This window comes from Entelurus aequoreus, linkage group LG22, assembly GCF_033978785.1.
Source record: "Entelurus aequoreus isolate RoL-2023_Sb linkage group LG22, RoL_Eaeq_v1.1, whole genome shotgun sequence".
NCBI lineage: Eukaryota > Metazoa > Chordata > Actinopteri > Syngnathiformes > Syngnathidae > Entelurus > Entelurus aequoreus.
This window is the reverse complement of record NC_084752.1, coordinates 26,298,634-26,316,421: the sequence shown is the minus strand read 5'-3', so window position 1 is coordinate 26,316,421 and position 17,788 is coordinate 26,298,634. Positions and strand designations below refer to the sequence as shown.

General features: G+C 38.8%; 4 non-coding genes across 4 annotated transcripts; all 4 read left to right on the top strand.

The window, feature by feature from the left end:
* The first annotated feature begins 14,828 nt into the window (after positions 1–14,828).
* Positions 14,829–14,900, top strand: trnac-gca (transfer RNA cysteine (anticodon GCA)). Its single transcript has one exon. It is a non-coding gene; the product is annotated as a tRNA-Cys (tRNA).
* A 1,364-nt stretch (positions 14,901–16,264) lies between these two features.
* trnac-gca (transfer RNA cysteine (anticodon GCA)) lies at positions 16,265–16,336 on the top strand. The gene has a single exon. It is a non-coding gene; the product is annotated as a tRNA-Cys (tRNA).
* A 476-nt stretch (positions 16,337–16,812) lies between these two features.
* On the top strand, positions 16,813–16,884 carry trnac-gca (transfer RNA cysteine (anticodon GCA)). The gene has a single exon. It is a non-coding gene; the product is annotated as a tRNA-Cys (tRNA).
* A 287-nt stretch (positions 16,885–17,171) lies between these two features.
* Positions 17,172–17,243, top strand: trnac-gca (transfer RNA cysteine (anticodon GCA)). Its single transcript has one exon. It is a non-coding gene; the product is annotated as a tRNA-Cys (tRNA).
* The last annotated feature ends 545 nt before the right edge of the window (positions 17,244–17,788 follow it).

The following is a 17,788-nucleotide window of genomic DNA, read 5'->3' as shown; positions in this document are numbered from 1 at the left end:
TTATTTTCCCTCAATGTGGGCGGGTCTCAACGTTGAGCCCGCGGGCTCCATCTGGTGGCGGAGATCCGGCAGCACACATTCTCAAACGTCAATAAAGCTACTTTTAACTTGTCAAATGTATTTTTTTTACCATGAAAAAACAATAAAAAATATATATATATATAAACCATAGTATGAAAAAAGGTTCATGTATTTGATAGACTTAGACATTCCTACTTTTAACTTGTCAAATGTATCTGCCATCTTTTTTGTAGTTTTATTCCTTTTTTATTATCTTCATTATTTTCTGTATTGATCCTACACTATTATTGTGTTTTTTTTGTTACTTCTGATATGGCCTTGCCACGGTTTATTTGCTTATTTATTTATTTATTTTTTGTGTCTTTTTATTTTGTATTGTTTTACATCTGATCAACTTCTGTGACTTTCCTTTTCTTTTTTAAGTGTGAACAGTGGAGAGGTCCTCGAGAGGTGATCTTGGGATCACTTTCTGAGGATCCTTGATGCCGAGGAATGTTCATCCACTATGGTCTGGATAGCCTGTAGCTGATCCTGAGCCAGAGCGGGATGGATGGATATATATATATATATATATATATATATATATATATATATATATATATATATATATATATATATATATATATATATATATATATATATATATATATATATATATATACAATATCTGGGTATCTTTTCTAATACTGTTTATACTGTAAACCTTGAATTGTTAAAGTTTAAGTGCACCTCTCTCCTCAAGTGTGCATGTGAGTGGGTATGAGTGGAGGTGCGATTGTATGAAGGTTTTGCGTGACCAAAGTATGACTGTTAAATGTGATTTTAACTGTAAAATTCAATACAAATATTTGCAAAAAAAAACACACAAAAAACTTGTCAAATGTATTTTTTTTTACCATGGAAAAACAATTAAAAATATATATATAAACCATAGTATGGAAAAAGGTTCATGTATTATGTCAGACCCACTCGACACCGAGGATGTCGTTGTGGCTTGTACAGCCCTTTGAGACACTTGTGATTTAGGGCTATATAAATAAACATTGATTGATTGATTGATTGATATTTGATTGACTTAGACATTCCTACTTTTAACTTGTCAAATGTATTTTTTTTTACCATGAAAAAACAATTAAAAAAAATATATATCTAAACCATAACATTTCCATAAGAGTATAGACACATTATTTTGCACACTCAATTATATTAGCAAAGTCAAATAAACCAAAGACAGAAGACTTTGCATCATTGATTTTATTTTTCACCCCAGGCTAAAAATGTTTGATCTGTAAAGAAAAAAACATGTTTTAGCCTAGCCAAATACATTCCTTAAGCTCCCATAAATGTTTAACAATGGCAAGTATCAAGGTATTTTTCTGGCCCATAACAAGCAACCCTGTTCCCTGTTTCCAGTTCTGTTAATTTTCCACTGTCTAGAAAGGAAACAGATTGCGGTTCTTATAGGCACAATAACAATGCAAGATGTAAAACTAAGGTAATTGAAATAAGTGGAGGAATTACGCTTTAGTCTAGCAATAGTTGACTACAAGACTAATTAATCACATGACCTCTCACCTGTAGCCCTCCTTGCACTCGTCGCCGTTTTCTGTCCTGCAATCGGTCTTCTTCAGACCTTAGTGATTTAATGACAACATACATTCACTATGAAAACATTCATGTTGGTCTGTTGACCGTGAGTAAAATATTTTTTTTGTGATTTGTGATATTCAAAGCACTTACGGCATGGGGAAGTTCTGCAGGAGAGCGAGACACCACCATCTCCTAATTTGCAGCATGTTTTCCTTTGAAGAAGGAAATGCAGGAAGATGTTAATATCCATCCATCCATCCATTTTCTACCGCTTATTCCCTTCGGGGTCGCGAGGGGCGCTGGAGCCTATCTCAGCTACAACTGGGCGGAAGGCGGGGTACACCCTGGACAAGTCGCCACCTCATCGCAGAGATGTTAATATGTTGTAAAAAAAAGAACACCTTGTACACTAAGCATAATGTGTCACGATTTACACATACCTCTCTGAAATCACAATTGGCCCCCATTACAATGTACAGAGTGTACTGTAAGCCAAGAGGTACTGCTTAATATAATGTCAGGCGTATTCCCAAGGATACATTTTTTTCAATACAAATTAATGTGGTTTTAATGTAGCAAGCAAACATTTTGACAGACAACAGCAATGCTATAACATGCTGATTTGGTCTTACCATCAAAACAAACACGCCACGGTTGTTGGAGCACCCTTGCTTTGTTTGGCCCTGAGGTGTGAACAATGTATTTTAATAAAAGTATGGCAAGAAAATAGTAAAAAGTTAGCAAATGCTATTATGTAATGTCTCACCTGGACATCATTCACACCAAGCTCTCTCCAGGGACCAGAAGAGAGGCTGTGAGCAACGTGTCTGTACAAATAATAAGCGAAATAAAAGTCACTCAACTTCAATCAACTTTTGATTGAAAAGCACGCATAAACGCTTGGAACAAAGCCTGAACTGAATAAGGAAAAGGTTGGAACTTCAAATCGAAAAGTTTTGGCTCTATTTTGCACATCATTCAAATGAGAAATGTGACATTTCACACTTGATTTTATTTTTCGGTTGTTGCTTTCTACACTGGTAAATGATGACAGTGAGCAGAGACCTCATGGAGACTTCCCTAGTCTCCACAAGTTTTCAGCACACACTGCATACTGGGGACAGAAACTCCAAGACAGCCAGGAACAACTGGTAAAGTTAACTATTGTGCCACTGTGGTTATCTATGAATGTCACTCATATAATCATACATGTATTAAAACTTTGTTTTCTTCCACTAGCTGTCTCATGTCTTGGAGAGATGAGAGTAGAACCAGTCTATTCAGGTTTTTAGGGCACGTCCTGGACAGTGGTAGTTCTGTTTTAAACCACTTGTCCTTTGTTTGTTTTAATTAATGGTTCTGTTTTTATTTGATCTAAAATATTCCATTCCATATTCCAACTATTTTGATTCCTTAAACAGATGGAAACAGAACTATTTATCTTTTTTGAGACGGGCAGTTCTGTTTAAGCCTGTTATGAAAACTTTTTGATTTGAAGTTCCAACCTCTTCCTTATTCAGTTCAGGCTTTGTTCCAAGCGTTTATGCGTGCTTTTCAATCAAAAGTTGATTGAAGTTGAGTGAATTTTATTTTGCTTATTATTTGTACAGACACGTTGCTCACAGCCTCTCTTCTGGCCCCTGGAGAGAGCTTGGTGTGAATGATGTCCAGGTGAGACATGACATAATAGCATTTGCTAACTTTTTACTATTTTCTTGCCATACTTTTATTAAAATACATTGTTCACACCTCAGGGCCAAACAAAGCAAGGGTGCTCCAACAACTGTGGCGTGTTTGTTTTGATGGTAAGACCAAATCAGCATGTTATAGCATTGCTGTTGTCTGTCAAAATGTTTGCTTGCTACATTAAAACCACATTAATTTGTATTGAAAAAAATGTATCCTTGGGAATACGCCTGACATTATATTAAGCAGTACCTCTTGGCTTACAGTACACTCTGTACATTGTAATGGGGGCCAATTGTGATTTCAGAGAGGTATGTGTAAATCGTGACACATTATGCTTAGTGTACAAGGTGTTATTTTTTTTACAACATATTAACATCTCTGCGATGAGGTGGCGACTTGTCCAGGGTGTACCCCGCCTTCCGCCCAATTGTAGCTGAGATAGGCTCCAGCGCCCCTCGCGACCCCGAAGGGAATAAGCGGTAGAAAATGGATGGATGGATGGATATTAACATCTTCCTGCATTTCCTTCTTCAAAGGAAAACATGCTGCAAATTAGGAGATGGTGGTGTCTCGCTCTCCTGCAGAACTTCCCCATGCCGTAAGTGCTTTGAATATCACAAATCACAAAAAAAATGTTTTACTCACGGTCAACAGACCAACATGAATGTTTTCATAGTGAATGTATGTTGTCATTAAATCACTAAGGTCTGAAGAAGACCGATTGCAGGACAGAAAACGGCGACGAGTGCAAGGAGGGCTACAGGTGAGAGGTCATGTGATTAATTAGTCTTGTAGTCAACTATTGCTAGACTAAAGCGTAATTCCTCCACTTATTTCAATTACCTTAGTTTTACATCTTGCATTGATATTGTGCCTATAAGAACCGCAATCTGTTTCCTTTCTAGACAGTGGAAAATTAACAGAACTGGAAACAGGGAACAGGGTTGCTTGTTATGGGCCAGAAAAATACCTTGATACTTGCCATTGTTAAACATTTATGGGAGCTTAAGGAATGTATTTGGCTAGGCTAAAACATTTTTTTTTCTTTACAGATCAAACATTTTTAGCCTGGGGTGAAAAATAAAATCAATGATGCAAAGTCTTCTGTCTTTGGTTTATTTGACTTTGCTAATATAATTGAGTGTGCAAAATAATATGTGTCTATACTCTTATGGAAATGCTATGGTTTAGATATTTTTTTTTTAAAATAGTTTTTTCATGGTAAAAAAAAATACATTTGACAAGTTAAAAGTAGGAATGTCTAAGTCTATCAAATACATGAACCTTTTTCCATACTATGGTTTATATATATTTTTTTTAAATTGTTTTTTCATGGTAAAAAAAAATACATTTGACAAGTTTTTTTTGTGTTTTTTTTTGCAAATATTTGTATTGAATTTTACAGTTAAAATCACATTTAACAGTCATACTTTGGTCACGCAAAACCTTCATACAATCGCACATCCACTCATACCCACTCACATGCACACTTGAGGAGAGAGGTGCACTTAAACTTTAACAATTCAAGGTTTACAGTATAAACAGTATTAGAAAAGATACCCAGATATTGTATATATATATATATATATATATATATATACATATATATATATATATATATATATATATATATATATATATATATATATATATATATATATATATATCCATCCATCCCGCTCTGGCTCAGGATCAGCTACAGGCTATCCAGACCATAGTGGATGAACATTCCTCGGCATCAAGGATCCTCAGGAAGTGATCCCAAGATCACCTCTCGAGGACCTCTCCACCGTTCACACTTAAAAAAGAAAAGGAAAGTCACAGAAGTTGATCAGATGTAAAACAATACAAAATAAAAAGACACAAAAAATAAATAAATAAATAAGCAAGTAAACCGTGGCAAGGCCATATCAGAAGTAACAAAAAAAACACAATAATAGTGTAGGATCAATACAGAAAATAATGAAGATAATAAAAAAGGAATACAACTACAAAAAAGATGGCAGATACATTTGACAAGTTAAAAGTAGGAATGTCTAAGTCTATCAAATACATGAACCTTTTTTCATACTATGGTTTATATATATATATATATATATATATATTTTTTATTGTTTTTTCATGGTAAAAAAAATACATTTGACAAGTTAAAAGTAGCTTTATTGACGTTTGAGAATGTGTGCTGCCGGATCTCCGCCACCAGATGGAGCCCGCGGGCTCAACGTTGAGACCCGCCCACATTGAGGGAAAATAAGCCCCTCCTCGATCTGCGGGCTGCAGCCAGGGGTTACTCGACTGTAGAGGGCGTCAAATGCAGTGTCATCACGCTCTGATATTCGGGAGTCTCCCGGGAAAAATGAGAGGGTTGGCAAGTATGACGCTATCAAGCGCCATTCATTCAAAACTTGCGGGCTGCACTAACATCAAATTTCCACATTAAAGTGCGTGTGTCGGAGACCCCTAGTTAACATAGCACAAAGCGTTTAAGCTTTATATGCGGTGTTTTTCATTTTAAATTTTACAATTTTTTTTGTGGCTCCCATTACTTTCTTTAATTTGTGAAACTTGCCAAAATGGCTCTTTGAGTGGTAAAGGTTGCCGACCCCTGACCTAGAACTACAGCCTATATACCAGCCTAATTTACAATAACCATGACAACTTTGCAGTCCAGGCTTTAAAACAAAGCACTCAAAATGCTGGCCCCCGACATTGTCCAAGTAAATGCAGTCCGCTGACAAACACTTACTGCTGCAACGATACTTTAGCCAACGACCATCATGAAATGTAAAAATGTCAATGCCTAAATAATCTGCAGTGGCCTGGATTTCAACCTCTGTGGCCCAAGTATTGACACACTTCATCTTGGACTGCTTGATGTACTCTAAAAGCGACATATCGCTCCTCAAAAGACCCTGATACCTAGCCTCATTCTTTTCTAGCTCTCTACAGGCAGCCAGTCTAATCTTACGATGGTTCTTCTGTGAACCACTGACAGCCTGATTAACAGCCCTGAAAAAGCAGTTCCCATCCGGAACTATTTTCTCGCTATGGCAGGGAACACCTAAGTAGCCCACCTCTCTATGCACCAGACCACCGACTTTCATAAAATCTACTTTTAATTGACTACACAAAGCCCTACAAACGTCATCACCGAGGGGACGCAAAAACCGTTTCGCACTCTTTGATGCAGTGATAAAACGCTAAATCAGAGTTTACTGTAACGCTATCAAAACGCTTGGATTGTTTTGACATGCTTTCACGGAAAAAAATCTTACGCTTTTTGCCATCAGTGGCAACGAATGCTGCTGTTGAGCCACTGCTAACTTCACTTAAAAAAGTGAGAACAGAAGCGCCACAGTGCTGGGCTCGCTTCAACACCAGCCACACTCTGACACACAGATGGGGCTGCAAAAATGTTGGCGTACTAACTCAGCAGCCACACATCTTACACTGACGGTACCAATACCCAGAATCCCATGCAGCCCTAACTCTTCCGCTCAACCAACGCACGGAGAGGGGGGGGGGGGTTGATGTGTGGGGGGATTTGGTGGTAGCGGGGGTGTATAATGTAGACCGGAAGAGTTAGGGCTGCATGGGATTCTGGGTAATGGTTGTGTTGTGTTTATGTTGTGTTACGGTGGGATGTTCTCCAGAAATGTTTTTTTCATTCTTTTTTGGTGTGGGTTCACAGTGTGGCGCATATTTGTAACGTAACAATGTTAAAGTTGTTTGATACGGCTACCGTCAGTGTAAGCTGTGTGGCTGATGAGTAAGTATGCTTTGCTGTCTCCTGTGTGTGCAAGTGGTGTTTTATCATTTGGCCTCGTCGTCACACCGAAGAAGTCGAAGGCCGCTCGGGAGAAAAAAAAAAAAACATTCTTACCGCTCAGCGGAGGACTCTTAAACGAAACATTCTGCGATATTTTTCACGGCTGGCCGGTAACAGCGGGCAGAGATTTTTCTGATGCGGTTTTGGGCGCGGTTGGCAAACGCTGGACTGTGAATGGGCAGGAGATGGCAGGCGCAAGTGACGGATCAGGAAGTGAGATGGGAGGAATTGAAGCAGATGGCGGGAGGGGAGATGACTGGAATTTGGCAGGGGGAAAAAAACAAGAGAAAGCGTAAAAAACAGAAACAGCAAGCGGATAGAGTCAACTTAGAAGGAACGGATAGTGAGGGAAGTGGTACACCAATAGCAAGTCAGAGTGAGGAATATAAAATTATCATCAAACTTTCTCAAGACGGTGCGTCGTTCGGTGAGTGGAACCCAATTCTGTTGACAAAAGCGATACATAAGTTTATGGGTGAAGTAAAGAATGCCAAAGTGTTGCGGAATGGTTCATTGTTGATATTCTGTAAAAATAGTATGCAACAAGGAAAGGCCATAAGACTGGACAAGATTGATGGTAAAAAAATGCAGTGCTCAATACCTGAGGATAGGAAGAAGTCGACTAGGGGAGTCATTTCAGGTATACCTACGGTTGTGTCAGTTGACCAGATTAAAGATAATGTGGTGGGTGCAAAGGTTTTGGAAGCCAGGCGGCTGAAAGCGATCAGAAATGGAGAGAAGTGTGATAGCTTGTCAGTGTTGATTACATTTGATGAGCCCAAGTTGCCGAGCAAAGTTTATATAGGATATATGAGCTATGAGGTGAGACCATATGTTCCGCCACCACTGCGATGCTTTAAATGTCAAAAGTATGGTCATGTAGCAGCAATTTGCAAAGGCAAGCAAAGATGTGGTAGATGTGCAGGTGAGCATGAGTACGGTAAATGTGAAGTAGGGGCTAAGCTAAAATGTTGCAACTGTGGAGGAGAGCATACTTCTGCGTATCGAGGGTGTGAAATGAGCAAAAAAGCGGCTGAGGTACAGAGAGTCAAAAGCTCCCAGGGAATTTCATATGCAGAGGCGGTGAAGAAAGTAAAGCAAGCAGACGCCCCTAAACCAGTGGCAGAAGAAACAACACAGCACAGTGACAGCAGACCTTGTGGAGGATGTACTAAGCCAGACATAAAGGAGGATATGCTGAGTGTAGGCAAGAATGAATTTGTACTGTTTATGGTTGAGGTGATCAACTGTTCGGCACAAACAAGCAGGAAAACTGAAAAGATTAAGATCATTGTGAGAGCAGCTGAGAAATATCTTGGACTGGAGGGGATAAGCTGGGAAGCAGTAGAGGACATGTTAGCTAGAGAAACACCTAACTCTCAGACATGGGCTGGTGGATCTTCATGTTCTTAATTATTTTACAGTGGAATGCAAGGAGTCTTACCTCTAACGGACAGGAATTTAAAAAAATTGTGTCAAATTTGTCAGACAAACCGCATGTAATATGTATCCAAGAGACATGGTTAAAACCACAATGGGATTTTGTTATGTATGGCTACACTGCAATAAGGAATGATAGGGAAACTGGGAATGGTGGAGGAGTGGCAACATTTGTGAGGAATGGGTTGAGCTATAGTTTAGTCAAGATAGGAAAGGAGCAAGAATCTATTGTAATCAAGGTATGGACAGAAAAGAGTAGCATTACAATAGTAAATTACTATAACCCATGTAATAGACTAAGTACTGATATATTGAATGATGCAAGTGGGCCGACACAAGGGAAGGTAATATGGTTAGGGGACTTTAATGCGCACAGCACATTATGGGGGAGCAATAATACAGATGCAAATGGGTCAATAATAGAGGAGTTTATAGATGATATGGGTTTGGTGTGTATCAATGATGGAAGAGGTACAAGGTATAATAGCTCACAGAATACAGAGAGTGTAATAGATCTAACGCTCACATCCACTATAATTGCAGGTGTTAGTACTTGGGAAGTATTGAATCAGTCAACAGTAGGAAGTGATCATTATCCAATAATGGTCAAGATTGGAATAGAAATACATCAAGAGGGGGGAGCAAGGACACCAAGGTGGAGGTTGGATAAGGCAGATTGGGGTGCATTCCAAAAAATAAGTGAAGGCAGGTGTGTAGAACTACTGGGAGAGAATATAACAAATATAGAAGAAATGAATGGAAAATTGGTAACGGCAATGATACAGACAGCAGAAGAAACTATTTCAAAGAGTAGAGGAAGCAAGCGGAAAAAGAGTGTGCCATGGTGGGAGGACAATTGTAGCAAAGCAATAAAAATGAGAAATAGAGCATTCAGACAGTTGAAAGTTCACCACACGCTAGACACATTGATACAATACAAAAGAGCACAGGCAGTAGTTCGGAAAACAATAAGATCAGCAAAACGGACATACTGGAGACAATACTGCAATAAAATTGGGAGAGAAACACAGCTGGCAGAAGTGTGGGGAATGATTAGGAAAATGAGCGGCATAAAAAGTAACTTTGAGATACCAGTGATGCATAGCAATAATACAACAGCAATAAGTACTGTAGAAAAGGCAGAGCTCCTAGCAAAGACATTTGTGAAGGTTCACAGCTCAGAAAATTTATCTGTTAAAGCTAAGCAGTGTAGAGACAACACCCTTGCACAAAATATAGGAGGTACAGAAAGAAGAAGCATATTGTCAGGAGAAGACCTGGACTTACCGTTTACTCTATTTGAGCTGAGGAGAGCAGTTTTAAACGCACGACAAACTTCACCAGGGAAAGATGGTGTATGCTACAGTATGTTAGCTCATATGACGGATAGTGCACTTGAAGCAGTGTTAAGGCTATTTAATAACATATGGGACACAGGTAAACTCCCGTCGACATGGAAGCAATCAGTTATAGTACCAATATTAAAACCAGGTAAAGACTCATCAAATCCCTCTAGCTATAGACCCATTGCTTTAACATCACATTTAGGGAAAACTATGGAACGGTTGGTGACAGAGAGACTGTCACATTTTCTTGAGAGTAGAAACCTTCTCTCAAACTATCAAAGTGGATTTCGCAGGGGAAGAGGGACAATGGATAGTGTCTTATGTTTAGAGTCAGAAATTAGGAAAGCCCAGACCAACAGAGAAATGGTGGTGGCGGTAATGTTTGATGTTGAGAAAGCATACGATATGTTATGGAAGGAGGGACTACTTATCAAACTCAAAAAATTAGGTGTGAATGGAAAACTGTACAACTGGGTGTTAGATTTTATGGTTGGAAGAACAATAGAAGTGAAAGTGGGTACAGAATATTCTAAAATATATCAAGTTGAGAATGGAATACCACAGGGAAGTGTCTGCAGTCCAATCCTGTTTAATGTCATGATCAATGATATTTTTGAGCAAGTGGAGCGAGGTATAGGGAAGTCATTGTATGCGGATGACGGGGCATTATGGATAAGGGGGCGGAATCTTGCATATATTCAGAAGAAATTGCAGGCAGCAATTAGGACGGTGGAGCAGTGGGCAGATGAATGGGGTTTTAAGTTTTCTATCGCAAAGACGCAAGGGATTTGCTTCTCTAGACGTCACAAAGAGGTTTCCTTGAAAATATATGGTCAAAAAATTGAGCAGGTTAGTGTCGTTAGACTGCTTGGAATGTGGATGGATGAAAAGCTGACTTGGCGGCAGCATATTGACAAAGTGAGGGATAAATGTAAAAGAGTCAACAATCTCTTAAGATGCCTTTCAGGAAGACACTGGGGTGCAACTAGAGCGTCACTGCTGAATATATATCAGGCCATCATGAGAGCAACGCTAGACTATGGGGGCATAGGCTATCTAGCAGCAGCAGACAGCCACCTGAAAAAGCTGGATGTGCAGCAGACACAGGGTCTGAGAATATGTAGTGGGGCATTTAAATCCTCTCCAGTAGCAGCCATACAGGTAGAAATGGGGGAACAACCATTAGGGATCAGGAGACTGAAACTGCTGTTAGCGTACTGGGTCAATCTCCAAGGGCATAGTGTTTCACATCCTGCTAAAGCCATCCTAGAGGACTGTTGGGAGCATAATGAGTCACATTTTATGAGTTTTGGGTGGATAGGAAATGTAAAGGCAGTACAAGCCGGTTTAGGTCATATTCTATTCAGTCCGACAGTCCCATACTCATGTACTCCTCCCTGGTTGTTCATAGAACCGACAATACATTTTGAAATACAGCAACAATTAAAGAAAAGGAATAGGCAGGCCTCTGCGGGAGGGGTAGCCGAAGGCTATTTGGAAAAACATTTCTCAGACAAAACGCTGATTTTTACTGATGGGTCAAAAGACCCTGATACTGGAAGAACAGGAGCTGCAGTTTTCATTCCACAATACAAGATACACATCAAGAAAAGAACCACAGACCATCTATCAGTATTCACAGTTGAGCTTGCAGCTATCATTTTAGGGTTGGAATGGATAGAAGGAAATAACCATAAAAATACACTAATAGCATCAGACAGTTGGGCAGCACTTACAAGCATCAAAACCATGAAGTCATGTAGGCAAGATCTCATTTTCAAAATACATAATCAACTGCACAGAATGAATAAGAGGGGATTAGCTGTTTGCTTCATCTGGGTTCCTGCCCATGTAGGGATAGAAGGGAATGAGGGAGTGGATATTCTGGCCAAACAATCACTCAGATCACACACTGTAGATATGGACATACCGTTATGTAGGGAAAAAGGTAAATCAATAATCAAGAAACATGTGGGTAAAGTGTGGCAAGAATATTGGGACATCCAAGACACGGGAAGACACCTTTACAACATACAGAAACACGTTGGGTTGGGAAGGAGGAGGGGCAGGAGCCGGAGGGAAGAAGCAGTGATCACACGACTTAGGATAGGGCACACAGGACTGAATAGTTCACTACACAGGATAGGAAAACACCCTGATGGCAGATGTGACCAATGTGGGCAGGATCAAAGTGTCCAGCATGTGTTGTTAGAATGTAGAGGGTATGAGGAGGAAAGGAGGACGCTAACAGCAGCGGCAGAGGAATCCAGGATGATATTAAGTGTTGGGAACCTGCTAGGAGCAGAGGCAGAAGCTATGCTCAAGCATCTTATGGCATATCTGATAGACACAGGCCTAATGGAGAGGATTTAAGTTCCCTATTTAGTTGTTTTGTTTCTTTATTTCTTTATTTTATTTTTTATTTTCTTTATTTTTCTTATTATTTATTTTGTTAATTATTATTTGTATTTATTTTGAATCCCAATTTACAGTCCCACACTCCAGTCCAGTAGGTGGCGGTAATGCACCTTTGTTGGTTTGCCAACCGCAAATAAACTCCATAGAAGAAGAAGAAGAAGCTGTGTGTGCAAGTAATAACAACATGCAACATGTGGCTGGACTGGCACGCTGTATGTAACTGCTATAGAGGACAATTACTGCAGTGCAATTAGGGCATGCCCTTCACTTAGTATTTAGAGTGTAATTAGGATTATTTTTTCCCTGGGAGTTATCTATGAGGGACACTGAGATCCATAATTCTCCTGGGAAAATCGGGGGAGTCGGCATGTATGTAGCTGAGCCGCATCAGAGTGGTCAAGGAGCCGCGGGTTGCCGACCCCTGATCTAGAATATAGGGACTGAATGGTGAAGAATTAGTGAGGACACGCCCCGAATAAAATATTCAGGCAGTGGGTAGTAATCGAACAGCTCTGCTTGACTAACAGAGAAGTTATGCATATGTGTATTGTAATAGGCATTAATGTAAGGTTGACGAACAGCCTGATATACCTCAGTGATAAAATACACTGTTACATTTTTATGAATGACAACCTTTTTAATTTTTCCTACAACAAGGCCATCATCATTACGACCTATAACAACAAACATGTTGCTCTTATATGTTGTCCCTTTCACAGTCACGTGATGACTAATGAGGGTATTTTGAGGATCAAAGTTAAGATTAGATAGATTAGATAGTACTTTATTGATTCCTTCAGGAGAGTTCCCTCAGGAAAATTTAAATTCCAGCAGCAGTGTACAAAATTGTAAAAAGTAAAAAGTAAATAATGGGGGTATAAATGGAGACAAAATAGAACAATATTACAATAGAATAAAAATAAAAAGCAACGATGAGAATAAACATATAACAGTAAAATAAGAATATAACAAGACTAGGCAGTAGTGACCATGTTATGAAAAAGTATTTCACTGTTATTGTTATTGTTATTGAGCAATTGACTGTCTCATCTTTGTATTGTAGTCTTCCACAATAAGTTCAGTTCCCTTCTCTTACCTCAACAGATGGTAGAAACAGGGTCCCAGAACTGGGGGGGTGGTATTTTTTTTTTTTTTGATAAAGAAATACAATCATCATGATTGTATTTCTTTATTCATGTGTGCTTAAGGACTGTATCTCTGTAGACTGTATTGATCTATATTGATATAATAATGTATATATTGTGTGTTTTATGTTGATTTAATAAAAATAAAAATAAAAATTTTCTTTTCTTGTGCGGCCTGGTACCAATTGGTCCGCGGCCCGGTGGTTGGGGACCACTGCCGTATATCATCGCACTTTGCGCTACATGAGACAATATTACAAGTTAAACCTTTTGCACTATACATATCAGTCCTACTCTTGCCATATTTATGGCGACGGCTGTGAGTTTTGAAGGCTGAGAAGTTGGAAAAAACTATTGTGCATTCAGGGAAAGCACACTTAAACGATGCATTAGGCATACAAGCATGTGTCTAACATACGCAAATACATTGCTGCAAGTCGTAGCACAAATGTTGCAAGTTATCATCTTTTTGAGATGACTATGACAGTATGATCACTATGACAAAAATGAAGAAAACTTAGCTAGCTAGCATGCGGCGGTACATGTGGTCAACGATGTCTGTGATGCTCACTGTGACGCTAAGTCATTTCGGACTTTATAAATATATATATAGAGCAATTCAAACAGAAAATGACACATCAAGTTACAAGTGACTCTTACCTTATTATCAAAAACACACCAGTAGAATGGATTTAGGTGATTGTATAGCTGGAGGTGGCAGCAGGTTATTGCTCGTCCATCCATCGGTACTTGACAACTTCAGAGTTATGATGTGCGGAATGATACGTGAATATTGATAAAAGGAGTGCCAGATCTTTATGCTCTAAAATTGATTTTCAAATCAAAATGTCGATACTTTGATAGTACATGTTTTGAGGTAAAATATCATTAATAGAAACACAATGGGAAGTATTATTTAAATATTGTATAAGTGACACGGTTTAGTGGGAACTACTTTTTCTTCCACCTGGGTACGTGTTATTCGTGAGAGCAGCAGATCGAATTGTGGGCGGACCCAAGAAACAAGTCTGAAAAATACTGTATTATACTGTAGGTTGTGCAGTAGCTTACTGTTGGTCGATATTTTTTGTAAAATGCAACAAAATGTACAGTACTTAACTGTATTTAAGAAGAACAGTATATAACTGTAATTTGTTTTTGTATTTTTACAGTAATTTTTTACAGTGTAGAGCATTTGACTGCAGGTAAAAAGGTCCCCAATTCAACTCTAGGTGCCCCCTCATCAGAGTGCTCCACTTTTTCCGATGGTTTCCTGAGCTTCTCCAATTTTATTGAGCCATGTTTTATACGCAAATCGTGTTATGTAAAATTGAATTACTATGTTTAACAGGGGGTGTAGCTCAGTGGTAGAGCATTTGACTGCAGATCAAGAGGTCCCCAGTTCAACTCTGGGTGCCCCCTCATCAGGTTCCTCCACGTCCTTTGAACAAAGTATCAACTTGTACAACTTTTTTTAGTGTTGTTCAAAATCACAAATGCCATTTGTACAATTAAACAAATTTGTAATATCGGACAGGCGTGTTGCTCAGTGGTGGATCGTTTGACTGCCGAACAAGAAATCTCTACTTCATTTCTGGTTACTCTCATAAGTTTTCCTTTTGTCCTTTTGTGGTCGATACCAATACATACAAGTTTTAAAAAGCAATGTTCAAAACCTAAAACATATTTTGTATGATGAACCAAGGTTTTTGGATTGTGTTTGCAGCTCACTGGTAGAGCATTTCACTACGGATAAAAAGGTCCCCAATTCAACTCTGGCGCCCCCTCATCTGTGCTCCACTTTTTCCGATGGTTTCCTGAGCTTCTCCAATTTTATTGAGCCATGTTTTATACGCAAATCGTGTTATGTCTAATTGAATTTATATCTTTATCAGGGGGTGTAGCTCAGTGGAGGACCCTTTGACTGCAGATCAAGAGGTCCCTAGTTCAACTCTGGACCCTCTTCAGGATCCACCACTTTTTCTGAGCTTTAAAAATTATCTTCTATTTTTGAAACCCCAAGCATATTTTGTATAAACAAATTTGCAACATTGCCAGGTGGTGTAGCTCATTGGTAGAGCATTTGACTGCAGATCAAGAAGTCCCGAGTTCAGCTCTGGGCCCCACCCCCTAATCAGTGTCCCTTACTTCTTCTGAGCATTTTTTGTTCTTCTACAATTTTCTTGAGCAATGTTTTAAACCCAAAAAGTGTTTTACAATAGAATCAACATACACAAAAGGGGGTGTAGCTCAGTGGTAGAGCATTTGACTGCAGATCAACAGGTCCCCAGTTCAACTCTGGGTGCCCCCTCAACAGGTTCCTTCACCTTCTGTGAACAAAGTCTCAACTTATACGACTCTCATTAGCGTTGTGCAAAACCACAAATGCTATTTGTACAATTGAACACATTTGTAATATCAGACAGGTGTGTTGCTCACTGGTAGAACATTTGACTGCAGAACAAGAAGTGTCCACTTCAAATGTAGTTAGTTTTATAAGTTTTCCTCTTTACCTTTTGTGGTCAATTCCAATATATACACGTTTTAATAAGCAATGTTCAATACCTAAAACATATTTTGTACGATGAAACAAGGTTTTTGGACAGTGTTTGCAGCTCACTGGTAGAGCATTTGACTGCAGGTAAAAAGGTCCCCAATTGAACTATGGGCGCCCCCTCATCAGAGTGCTCCACTTTTTCCGATGGTTTCCTGAGCTTCTCCAATTTTATTGAGCCATGTTTTATACGCAAATAGTGTTATGTAAAATTGAATTACTATGTTTAACAGGGGGTGTAGCTCAGTGGTAGAGCATTTGACTGCAGATCAAGAGGTCCCCAGTTCAACTCTGGGCGCCCCCTCATCAGGTTCCTCCACTACCTTTGAACAAAGTATCAACTTGTACAACTCTTTTTAGGGTTGTTCAAAACCACAAATGCTATTTGTACAATTGAACACATTTGTAATATCAGACAGGTGTGTTGCTCACTGGTAGAACATTTGACTGCAGAACAAGAAGTGTCCACTTCAAATGTAGTTAGTTTTATAAGTTTTCCTCTTTACCTTTTGTGGTCAATTCCAATATATACACGTTTTAATGAGCAATGTTCAAAACCTAAAACATATTTTGTACGATGAAACAAGGTTTTTGGACAGGGTTTGCAGCTCACTGGTAGAGCATTTGACTGCAGGTAAAAAAGGTCCCCAATTGAACTATGGGCGCCCCCTCATCAGAGTGCTCCACTTTTTCCGATGGTTTCCTGAGCTTTTCCAATTTTATTGAGCCGTGTTTTATACGCAAATCGTGTTATGTATAATTGCATTACTATGCTTGACAGGGGGTGTAGCTCAGTGGTAGAGCATTTGACTGCAGATCAAGAGGTCCCCAGTTCAACTCTGGGTGCCCCCTCTTTAGGGTCCACCACTTTTTCTGAGCTTTAAAAAAAAATAATTCTTGAGCAATTTTTTAAACCCCAAGCATGTTTTCTACAGACAAATCTGCAACATTGCCAGGTGGTGTAGCTCATTGGTAGAGCATTTCACTGCAGATCAAGAAGTCCTGACTCCAGCTCTGGGTGCCACCCCCTAATCAGAGTCCTCTACTTCTTCCAAGTGTTTTCTAATTTTATACAAATTACTTGAGCAATGTTTTAAACCCAAAAAGTGTTTTGTATAATGTAATCAACATACTTAAAAGGGGGTGTAGCTCAGTGGTAGAGCATTTGACTGCAGATCAAGAGGTCCCCAGTTCAACTCTGGGTGCCCCCTCATCAGGTTCCTCCACTCTAGGGATGGGCGATACCACACTTTTAGGATTCGATACCGATACTTTTTCTCGCATTTTCATTGATACCGATACCGATACCAATAATTTCTTATTGGCAATTTTTTGTCAGTCAAAAATATTATTACTATTGTTATTATTTAAGACAAATCACAAGACAACTACAGACCATTTATACCACATGTATTATGGTCAATATATAATAAAAGTAAAATTAAAATAAATAACATAAATATGAAAAATAAATTAAATATTATATATAATAATAACTATATATTATATATAATAATAATTAAATATTAGGGCTTTCCATTTAACCGTCAAATCCGAATTGCAAGAAGCTACAGTTATTTTTTAAAGTTTGTGATATAATTAGCAATTAATGAAATATGAAATAGGCTAATGTTTTCGAAACGTAAGAAATCATGTTACAGATTAAAACGAAAATCACATTCAATCATATATTCAAGATTTTCTTGGAAAAAAATAAAACTGTAATGCAAAGATGAAGAATCTCCAAATTGTATCT